Source organism: Ostrea edulis, chromosome 9 (assembly GCF_947568905.1).
Source record: "Ostrea edulis chromosome 9, xbOstEdul1.1, whole genome shotgun sequence".
NCBI lineage: Eukaryota > Metazoa > Mollusca > Bivalvia > Ostreida > Ostreidae > Ostrea > Ostrea edulis.
This window is the reverse complement of record NC_079172.1, coordinates 53,808,420-53,821,159: the sequence shown is the minus strand read 5'-3', so window position 1 is coordinate 53,821,159 and position 12,740 is coordinate 53,808,420.

The window sequence follows — 12,740 nt, the reverse complement described above, 5'->3', positions numbered from 1 at the left end:
TTAAAACAACCTGACAAACCGCATGATGAGTACTAAGTTTGTCATATTTCCTCAAAACTGACTACATTAAACGATCTTTAATTTTCTCAAACATTGAAGAAAAATCAAATTCCTTGTCACATGAACATCTTTAATTCCCATACCCACGCTGTTAAATAAGAAGGTCCTCGCTTGAAAACTTAGAGAAGGGTTACACGGACAAAGTATGTACCTCCATATATTATCAATATTGCAACATGATCTAGTGTGACTCACAAATACATTCCATAGCAAGTTTCAGCTTGATATGTGACAGAAATAAAAATAGAAACAGAAAACCCACAACAGACCGACAGATGCTTCACCATAATACGCCCCCATCGAAAGGCGGGTGTATATAAACAACTCACTAGGGTCTAAAACCGCCATAATAACGCCCCATCTAAAGGCGGACGTATATGAAAGGTGAAGATAACGAACATTGATCAATCTCATAACACCTATAAACAACTCACTGGGGTCTAAAACCGTCGAGTAAATAATTTCTGTATATTGCTGCGACTTCTCCGGCTTGCCAGAAAGGCAGGGGAACTTGTATTCGTCCGGGGTATTTATCCTACCTGTCACCTGGCAAAAATGAAATGGTGAGGATTTTAAAAGCTGTAAAGTCATGGATATGTAATCGAAAGCAAGCGATAATTAGAAGCATTGGGTTTGTGATCTTATAAAATATCCCAACTAAAACATCTTTTGAAATATACAAAAAAGGCTTCCTGTATAGTGAACAAAAGGATCAACTTTAATTACTCAATATCGATGTTGAGGTCACAGAAATGTCTGAAAGGTGAAGATAACGAACAGTGATCAATCTCATAACTCCTATAAGCAATACAAAATAGATAGCTGGGCAAACACGGACCCCTGGACACACCAGAGGTGGGATCAGGTGCCCAGGAAGAGTAAGCATCCCCTGTTGACCGGTCACAACTGCCATGAGCCCTATATCTTGATCAGGTAAACAGAGTTATCTGTAGTCAAAATCAGTGTGCCAAGAACGGTCTAACAATCGGTATGAAACATGTCAGACATCATTTGACCCAAAGATAGGTTGTATTGGCAAACTAGAGCGTTATAACGACCATAGAATTTGCGAAATTCTGACTTTAAACGAGACTGTTGAAACCTCTGTACCATCAACTTGTTTGTTAAAGCTGACATGAATTAATAAATACGTACACCTTTTTCATCTTATCCGCCATATTTCTCTCAGGTAGCCTAATTTACTCTACCCGTATATACCCCAAATGTGATTGTCACACCTGAGTGATTTTTCTAGGTGGACTCGACCAGTGCACATCTCCGATAGTAATATATAGGGAAATGCGAAACAAATAAAATCACATTTTAAAACATTATGCTTTGCTCAAAGTTACAAAATATTTATTGTATACCAATGCAACATTCCGAAAGATTAGATAATTTAGAAAAAAAATGCACAAAAAAGTTTTTCTTGCATACTTGCAAGTGCAAGCAAGTATTTGCAGTTTCTTATGAAATAAATGCGAAGAAATCATTTGCCAATTACATACTGATAGAATGGAATAAGCAAAGAGCATAAAATATATTATTTATATCAATTCTTGCAAAATACAGGTCCATGCCATATGCATAATATCTAATGCACATGGCATATTCGCCACAAAAAACACCGTATCAAACACGGACGTCTATTCAACAGGTATCGGAGATGTGCACTTACCGAAAATATTAGATTCTCTTTATTCTGATAAATCCACGAAACAAAATGATAAACTCCATTTGTATCTCGTTAGAACTTTACAACACGTTGTCATTCTATTATACAGACTGCGACACACTTCACCCGTGCCAAATAGGGTGTCTTCAATCAGGGGAGATGTCAGAGTCGAAAATTTTTCCTGCATTGAATGCTTGTCTGGTCGAAGTTTTGCAGTTGATAGAAACCGGGAATCTAATCATATACATTGAGCATCTATCTGGTTGGATATATTGCGTGCTCAATTCAAAATTTATCGATGATCATATACAAATTTGGATATACAAATAAGGGAATAATGATCGAAAATATACATCTGTTTAAAAATGCGGGTATTACATTTGTAATCCATAATAAACAGTTGATTACACAAAGACACATATAAAAGGAAATGTATAAAAGAAAATATAGTTTTATTGTTTCATTGGGAACCACATAATTATTTACGGTCTCTGTATGTCCATATTCATTGATTGAACAGGAGAGAGAGAGAGAGAGAGAGAGAGAGAGAGAGAGAGAGAGACTGTCCTACTTCGATGTACAATATCATTTCACAGAAGGAAAGAAAATTGATCACTGATATAATGGTAAGCTTACAAGCATTCAAAAATTCCAGCTATTTAAAAATTTGTTATTGACAATATATTAAAAACTTACAGGAGTTGATGCTTATAATTGAATTCATTACAAATTCAAAATATATATATATACCAGTTTAAACTGCATGTAGAAAATACTGACTTTGTATGTTAGAATAACGGGAAAAAGTAAATTGTCAAAAAAGTGGGGAGAGCAGACCAGGCCAGCCTCCCTGCCCACCCCAACCCCCTGTATACGTGCCTGAAACAACATATCAATTCGTGTTGAAAGAAAGGAGCATATTTGCATTTCATTAAATTCCAAAGGAGCTCGAATTTATGTGTTCCCCTATTAATTATTTTGTATGCAAGATTCGTTCCCGAATTTAGAATCATGCTTTCAGTCAGAGCAGAAATGAATTAATTTTGAAGTACATCTAGTTTGAATGCAAATGTGGGGTTCCTTCTTTTAATTTCATCAGACTCATTAGAACCCCCTCCCCCAAACTATGCAGCTTTGTTTTTATTGATATCTAAATCGGCATATGAATCCGGATACAAATTATATGATGTTTTTTCGTGATCATATAGATATCGATACTAGAAAATGTTTATACTCTTGCCTTTTGCATATCCTACTAATGCATTACAGTAGATTGACACTGCATCATATCAAATAAAACCTCAACACGAATTTTACTGATTTATGAATACTAACATCTTATCGAATACATTTGGATATGAAATTTCGACGTACAGCGGTATGTCTATTTTCAGAATATATCCATTGCGCCAGATCTACGAAATGAAAATAATCATTATGGCATGTTACAGAAACGTTAAAACACACATGCTATAGTCCTGCAATGCATGCATGCGATTTTTCTGAATACATGTATTTATGTATTCGTGAATGAAGTTCCTACGCTTAAAACTATCTTGGCCTTTATGCATTATGTTTTGTGATTTTGGTTTACCATTCCTTACACTGTAAATGAAGGAAAACTTGGTAAAGGGTGCAATTCTACACCATACAATTAGTATGCATGTATGTGTTGAAAAGTAAAATGTACATGTAATAACCAGACATGTATCGTCATTTTTCATGGGGGGGGGGGGGGGGGGGGGGGGTACAACAGGATGAAAAAAAATGGAAAATTGGATTCTTCAAAATTTCTTGCCATTCAAAATAATAATTAAAAAAGATGAACGAAAACAGCAATAAAATAAAACAAAAAACCCAAACAAACCAAGATGTTTTATCCGATGTTCAAAGTCCTAAAGTGGGGGTGAAGGGTTAAAAGAGTCTTTTACTTTGACTGCCTCAATAATTTCCCCCTACACTTCATTTTCTTCCATCGTTGGGGGTGGGATGGGGTGGTTATAGTCCTCTACTATGAGTGCCTCATAATATCTTCATTTTCTTAATTGGTGGTGGTGTGTGTCTTCTACTATTATATCAGAACTTTCAAGCTGAGGTCAAGTTTGGGGTTGGGGGGGGGGGGGTTGTCACCCAATATATTTTTTACTTGCATTACAAAATAACGGCCTCTCACTTCTGTCGGCGCAGGTTCGAAACCCGCTCGCGCCGATTGGTGAGAAAGTTTCCCAGTTTACTTTCGGAAGGTCGGTGGTCTCTTCCCAGGTACATTGTATCTGGTTTCTCTCTTCCACCAACAAAAACTGGGTTCCACCAGATAACTGAAAAATTGTTGAGTGTGGCGGAAAACATTAGAAAAAAAATGGATATTGTTATCAAAAGTGGGGGACAGACACTCTTGTCCCCTCCCCTTGATTCTAAGTACTTTGTACTTGACCTTTGTATTTGGGGGAGGGCCTACATAGGCTATGCCTGTTGCCCAATCCTGTTGAGCTTCTCAATAAAATATGTTTAAATAAAAAAACAATTCTATGTGCTTGATAACTACGCATATGATAAACTCTCAATTATTACATTTTGCATTACTACAATTTGCGTCGAGTTCAACGCAGAATGTAATAAAGCAAAATGGCATAGATATATAAGATCTATTGAGCGCCGAATTAGCATAAAATGAAGTAATTGAAAATAACATTATTTAAAGATATGTTTAATTTTTAATTATTGCGTGCTTTAAATGAATCAAATAAATCTGTATTATCAATTAAAGGACACATCTCGTGTTTTCAAAGTATACAAAATTATATGCATTTTGTCTTCCTTATGCTTATAGAAATTAATTGTAATAGTTCGTTCGCTGAAGTATTGCGATAATTAGCCACAATACGGACTTAAATCTAAGCCCCGATTTCAAAAAGCCTAGTTAATTAGATAGGTAGTCACGTGGTACAGTGACGTCATATGCGACCTTCGTCGATCAACTTGTTGTAAAAGTAGTGTTAGATATTTTTAAAAACTCGGGTTTTAGGGGCCTAATAAATTTACCATGGATAACATTTAATTATTTCGATGTTAACCAATTTCCCGAGTCTTATATCTTTAAGCCACCAGTGCATACAAATAGCGGCCCAAATGTAGCGAGGAAAGCGAGTATGAAATCTGCGAGTAAATAATGTTTACATGGGATCACTGTCTAAACACAATATGGTAATGTCATTTCTGTAAAGAACTGTAATTAGCGTTGTTGCTTTTTGAAAATAAACAGTGCAATTATTATTAAATTTATTTTGGAGAAGTTAGATCTAAATTATGATACGATTATGTATCATTGACAACTAGGCCTACTGTCACGGGTGCATTTCGAGAGAAAAAATAATAATAAAAATTATCAAACTTATGGTGAAAATCCCAATACTTTTAGATTATTTTATTCAAGCAATTTTATTAATCATTATTTTTTGTTATCTACACGTTGTTACTTAGGAAGTGGGAGCGCGGCGTGCTGTACGTTGTTGTAAACACGTACGTGTTCCTTAAAAAAAAATGAAAGCATTATAATTCAATTCAATTCAAAGTTGGGAAATATCATATTTTATTATTTATAATTGAAAGTTCAATTATCTTTTATCTTCAAATTTCTTTTTTAAAACTACCAGTTGGTAGACACTGCTAGCGAAGTTCTGCCTATATGGTGTTACAAGGTGAAGGTCAGTTGGTGCGAGTGTGTATTGAATTTGAGAGCAGAACGGAAAGCATAAGCCGTAGGCCTATATGTAGCAGTGGGTAGCTTCGATAGAACCATTTTCTCGCAGTTTATCTACGTCTTTGTCCAAGTGCTTGTTTAAAAAAGTACAGGGACAAATTCTACTGGGTTTTTTATGGCAAAGTCGTTGTGCCGACAAAAAATATTCACGTCTTGTCCCTCATACCTTCCTTCGAAAATTGAAAAAACACAGTCCAAAGCCTCTCTACTGACAGCAAGTACACCCTTAAACGGCACAAAACACCCTAATGCAGTGTTATTTACAAGCCGTTAATGTGATAATTGTTTGTTTGTCAATTAAATCTAATCTGTTAATGAAATGGCTAACAACTGTTTTCAAATCTTCTCGCTCGAGGTCGCATATGACGTCACAGATAATGGCGCGTAAAATATCGAAGAAAATATGCATATCGCAAGATTTGAATTTCATCGCTTTCAAACTCGAAAACTACGCAAACTGTTTCCTTTAAAACACATGTAAAGTAGTTTTAGGCATGAAATGAATTAATTTTGCTGAAAAAATTAAAAAGTTTAAAAACATGCGATGTGTCCTTTAATGAGAGCAATATTGAGTTACTGTTCTCTTATATTGAATTAACGATATCATTTGTCTTAATAAGAGCGCGATTATTACAAGATCATCGTTTGAATCTCTCTCTCTCTCTCTCTCTCTCTCTCTCTCTCTCTCTCCATACACTCATGCAGTGTTGTATATGCAAATTATCTTTGCACAAAGGATTTATGTGCCTAAATGATATCCTGATTTATAAATCTGCAATACTCTGATAAGTAAATCATACAGTATAAGGATTCATGCACAATACAGGGTAACTATTCTACTCTGATACTTCCCCTGATTGAAGATAGCTGATCGGCACGGGCTAAGTGTGTCGCAGTCTGTACAATGGACAATGTTGTTTACTGTTGGAATACAAATGGAGTGTATCGTTTTGTTTCATGGATTATGCTAATAAAGGGAGTTTTACTACTACTTTGAGTATTTTCGACAAGTGTACACGTACATTTGTACATCCTCGGTCCTTTACAGATATTACGAGTAGACCCAGGTAAATAGTCATCCGCATTCGATGCTTTTTCATGACGAGCGTACAGGACCATGTCTTCTTTATACGTACAGTAGCATTTATGTATTTGCATTTTGCTTGAAGTAAGTGTGAATGGTATAGATTTTATACCCTTTGCTTATTCCGTTTCATCAATAGATCTAGATAATAGATGAAATATTTCTCCGCGTTTTTGTATAGTTTTGACATATTTATTGCAAATGTACGCACATTCACGTAAAGAAAAGGCATTCTATATTTATTTATCCAAAGCTTTTAGAATGATTTACTACTGTACGATATGTTTATTGTAATTTTGAGCACTGCATGGTGTTTCAAAACGTGATTTCATTTCTTCTTGATGTCCTATAAATTAGTATCGGAGATGTACGTGTTACCTGTCGAAGCTACCCGCACAGGTAAATCGAAGACACTGATGTGAAATGAAGCGTAGCAAAACTCGTCCCCTTATATACCATGGGAACCCTGATACATATAACAATAGAATATCCAACTAATATGGCGGATTAGCAAAGAAATATGGCGGACATATAGAATTATACTATATTTATTAATTCATGTCAGCTTTAATAGCTTACCTCGATTTAAAAACTGACCATACGCAAAACAAGCTCTTGCGTATCTAATCAGTTGAGAGATATAAACATATGCAGGTGATAATGGAATATTGCTGCATAAATATGGGAAGTTGACGATGAAGAAGTTGAAACCATCCCGTTTATCATAAAGTTGAGTTGTTAGTTTGCCGTTAATATCTACTTTGAATCAAATGTATTATTGTTTATAGATAAAACGTCGTCGATATATCTTAATGTCGAATTGAAGGCCACAGCAAAATATATTTTCTTCTCACGTAGAAGTTTTTGAATAAATTCTACTTCATATGAATATAAAAACAGGTCAGCTAACTAAGGAGCAGAATTCGTGCCCATGGGAATTCCAACAGACTGTTGGAAGACCTGATAATTAAAGACCACAACGATATTGTCAATGAGGAACTCCAGCATATCTTTTATTTCAACTTCAAAGTACTTGTGCGTGGAATCAGTGTGGTGTTTAACAAAGTAATTTTTTGGACTAGATATGAATATTTCCGTTTTCCATTTTTGTTGAAGAAGCAACTGTTTATGATGTCAAAAAGTCTAGTCTTTAATCTATCGTGGCTACGCCTCAGTTGACAATGGTTTTCTTGGGGTGAAAATTTTCAATGTTACCCTCAACTACATGCAATATTTATATAATGTGTATTAACATTAAAAGATATGACCAATCTGGACCCATCCTAGAGTCAAAACCCTGGGCTGTGAAATTCACAATTTTCTGCAAATCATTTTCTGCTTTTCCTAAGTATGCATTTAGATTTTATAACAGTATCAGCAAACTTGAAAAAAAGTCCTTCAAATCATTAATATAATTTTGACACTACCCTGAAACCAAACCCTTACCCCTAGGATCATGCAAAGACTACCTATTCCTTCTAATATCCATTTAGTTTCAATTTAGTATCAATAGCACTAGAGAAGATGTTGATTAAATGTTTTACATATAAACACTATATACTAAGTTTGGCCCCTCCCTAACCCGAGAATCATCAAATTTACAATTTTGGTAGAGATCTTCCTGTTTTGCATCATTATGCATTTGGTTTCTCTTAAACATGTACGGTTCTAGAGAAGAAGATTTTTGATAATTGGTCAATTTTGGGCAGTTTTTTGCCCCGCCCCCAAGGCCCAAGGAGTGCAGGAGTCCTGAAATTTACAATTTATGTCCCTCTTGTTTCAAAGATGCTGCATACCAAATTTGAAACGGATTGGGGTGGTATTTATCCAAAAAAAGTTTTAAAATTATATTGTTCAAACATTTAATAACTGACCATTTCGGTCCCACCCTAATACCAAATCCCCTACCCCTGGGATCATCAAATTAACAATATTGGTAAAGGACTACCTGCTCTTTTTAAATATCCATTTAGCTTCAATTTAGTATCTATGACACTAAAGAAGATGTTAATTAAATGTTTTACACATAAACACTATATACTTGCAATAAGTCTGGACCCACCCTGGGATCAAAACCCCTACCCCCGGGGATCACGAAATTTACAATTTTGGTAGAAGCCTTCCTGCTCTGCATAATTTTGCATTTAGTTTTTCTTACACATGTGCTATTCTAGAGAAGAAAATTTTTGAAAAGGCGTCAATTGTGGGCAGTTTTTGCCCCCCCCCCCCTAGGGCCTCAAGGGTACAGCAGTCCTGTAATTTACCATTTATGTCCCCCTTGTCCCAAAGATGCTTCATATCAAATTTGAAAAGAATTGGAATAGTAGTTATCAAGAAGTTAAAAATGTTCAACCGATTGCAATAGGTCACCTCATGGCGTTCCATACAAGAACTTTGACCACAATGTTTACCTTGTTAGATTAAAATATGTTACACCTACATACTAGTACAATTTGCAGATTTTAATATCCCAGCTTCACCCACTGGTAACTAAACACAGAAACATCATGTACCAAGATCCCAGCAAACTTGCGCCTTCTCTCTCGCCATCAATAACATACAAGTGAGTCTTCATAATACCGGCACACCAAATTTACAATTGAAAAAGTTTCAATGTATACTACTTTGAACAGAAACTAAAATGAAACTAAGTTTGTGTGGTACTTTAAACTTTTGGTCATTCAACCTGGAATGAAAGCCTGTACTAGCTTCGTCCACGCCTGGTCATTTGGGACTCCAATTTGATCACAGGTAAATCGCCGCGGTACTTGCACAACACGTCTTTGGCATTCGAATCCAACTGCTTCTGGTTTATGCGTCTCTCTCCCGAGTATGGATTCATCAACTTCTGATAAATCATCAGATGAACGTCGGACTTCCTCGGCCTTTTGGAATGAACCTTCACTGTTCCCATGTCCTCACGCTCTGTTAAACCATCACCATCAGAATCGGTAGGTTCTTCACCCTTTGATGAACTTGGAAGTTTCCTCCAGATTGCTGGCCATGGAATTTTGTTCCTCTATTGAAAAGGTAATGCATGAGGATTTAAATCACTTCCAACCGGCACATCAGCAGGGGAATTTGTTACAACTGTAAAGTCATCTGACTCGGAATCTAAAGTCTTGTCAGTGACAATATAATGGTGCCGTTCTTTCCTCTTGAGCACAGGCTGTCCCACAAGTGGGTTTGGTAATAGAAGATCGTTGCACTGTCAGAGAAGATTTCGAAATAACCGCCGAATTCTACCTTCCCCTGCAGTGGGCGCACTTCATATACAGGATAGTCCGTCAGACGTCTCACGACAACATGAACTTGTTCCTCCCAATATGAACGAAGTTTCCCAGGTCTACCCCGCTCAGTCAAATTCCTCACTAGGATTCTGTCGCCTGCAATAAGGGCTGTACTGGTGGGTTTATTGTCATGATATTTCTGCATTTTATCACCAGCCTTTCTTGACATTTCCCATGCGAGTTTGCGACCTTATAGGCTTTCTTCATACGACCTTCCCATTCTTTTACATAGTGGGCTTTGGATCTATGTCGCTCATTTTTGTTGGTGCTAAATATAAGGGAAATAGGAGGCCGTGGGTGACGTCCGAATACTAGAAAGTAGGGCGTGAACCCAGTACTCGGATTCCTTGAGCAATTCTAAGCATGGGCCATCTTTTTAAATGACTTCAACAGGGGATGCTTACTCCTCCTAGGCACCTGATCCCACCTCTGGTGTGTCCAGGGTTCCGTGTTTGCCCAACTATCTATTTTGAATTGCTTATAGGAGTTATGAGATTGATCACTATTCGTTATCTTCACCTTCCAATCATTCTTGTGGTTCTGAGATAGGAATATGAGCATTCCCAGCAATGTCCGATTCATCCTCTCACACTCTCCATTGCCCTGGGGTGATAGACTGTGGTTCTGGGGTGCTTTACTTTGCTCAGACGCTGCAACTGCTTAAAGAAGTGGTTCTAAAATTTTCGGTCTAGGGGCCTCTGTGGCCGAATGGTTAGAGCATCACGCTCAAAATCACACGGCCTCTCACCTCTGGTCGGTGTGGATTCGAATCCCGCTCGCGCCGGTAAGTGAGAAAGTTTCCCAGTTTACTTTCGGAAGGTCGGTGGTCTCTTCCCAGGTATATTGCATCTGGGTTCTCTCTTCCACCAACAAAAGCTGGGCGCCACTAGATAACTAAAATATTGTTGAGTGTGGCGGAAAACATCAAAACAATCAATCAATCAATCAATTCTCGGCCTTGATCGTGATGTATCTTATCAGGAAATCCAAAAGTAAGGGCAAAGTCATTAAAAATGTCGGCGGCTGTAAGCCCGACCTTGTTGGTAGTGGCGTAGGCTGCAGCAAATCTAGTAAAATGATTAACCACAACCAAGATGTATTGGTAACCCTCTTACAGGTTTCCAAATGTAGAAAGTCTATAGAAATCATCTCGAATGGATATGTGGTTGTCATATGTTGCAAAGGAGCCTCCCTCTTTCTGTTTGGTGAGTTGTTCTTTAAACAGGTGCAATGGCGACGTACGAAATGTTCAATGTCCTTGGTCATGTGTGCCCAGTAGAACCTTTCCCGAGCAGGTGAAAGGACTTTTTCGGCACGAAAATGGCCCACTTTTACGTGAAGTTTCTCCATGACAATTTGACGATACTCTTTTGGTAGTACGGTTTGGTGACGCATCTCCCCAGAACGTTGCCGAACTCTGACTGGCTTGTATTTGATGGTGAACTGGAAATCCGACAGCTCCCCAAGCCATCGTAATCTGGTAACATCTAAACGTGGGGTTGTTAGAATGTAGCTTACAGGGTTATTGTCACTAAAACAGTAAAAAGGGGAACATAGTACAGGTAGTCCCTAAATCGATACGTGACGGCCCATTTCAGCGCTAAGAAATCGAGTTTTCCAGAGTGAAAATTGTAATTCTGTTCGGCAGTCGCCGATCGTGGTCTTCTTGATATAGAATAGCTCCAAGTCCCTTACCAGAGGCATCTATTTGCAGTAAACATGACTTGGTGAACTCAGGGTAAGCCCTCGCTGGAAGCTAGACCAGACAGTCCATAGTTCATTCAGCGAGCCCTGATTTTGTTCTGTACAGTAAATTTACTCTTTCGGTTAGAGTTTTCCCCCTTTGCTAATATTAATGGTGGACACACCCTTTGCTGATCGGGAATTTGGTATTTTTAACAAGTCATATAAAGGCTTGGCTCTTCTTGAAAAGTCTGGTAATCTTTAAGACTCTAAAGTGCGATGGTCGCTCGAAAGTGTGATGATCACGCCAAAGTGCGATGGTCTACGCCAAAGTGCGATGGTTTGTTAACGTTACGGACGCCAGAGTGCGATGGTCACACCAAAGTCCGATGATGCAGGGTTCAGTAACGTTTGTGACGTCACGTCATTGTGACGTCATTCTCAACGTCTTTCAAAATAAAACCGAAGAAATGCAACGTCAGTTTGCACCAACGAAGATTCTTTCTGCTGCAATGCTGATATATTGGAAGAAGGTATGGATGATTAAGATTGACATGGACGACAGCAACGGCAATACATTGTTGAGGATTGTGAGAACAGCAAAGTACATTAGTTGTCGAACTATCTACTTCGCCAAAACATTCTTTAATTCATGATCATTTATTACTTGTGATGTACACGTAATAAATTACTGGGGGTATGCTATAATGCAAAACATTCTATACGATTTCACGTTGGAAATTTTTGTGTTCAATAACACAACTAAATGTTAATGAAATAAGTTCTTATCCTTATTTTTTGTGCAAGGATTTTGCACTGTTATTTTGGTGAAGCAACACGGTTGATACAGTCTGTACCAAACACTGTGTCGTTTACAAACCAACGGACTTCGGCGTGTCACTCCATTGCACTCTGGCGCATTAGTATGCTCCATCGGACTTTGTCGTGTCGACACCATCGCATTATGGCGTATTCGTCTCACATCATCGCACTTTAGCGTGTCATACCATCGCACTTTTGCGCATGAGTGTGGACCATTGCACTTTGGTGTGTCACACCATCGGGGTTTGGCGCAGACCTTCGCACTTTGGCGTGACCATCGCACTTTGGAGTCCCATCGCACTTTGGAGTCCTACATATTTTCGATGATATCCGATAAAGGCTAGCAGCTGACAGATTTCTCCAACC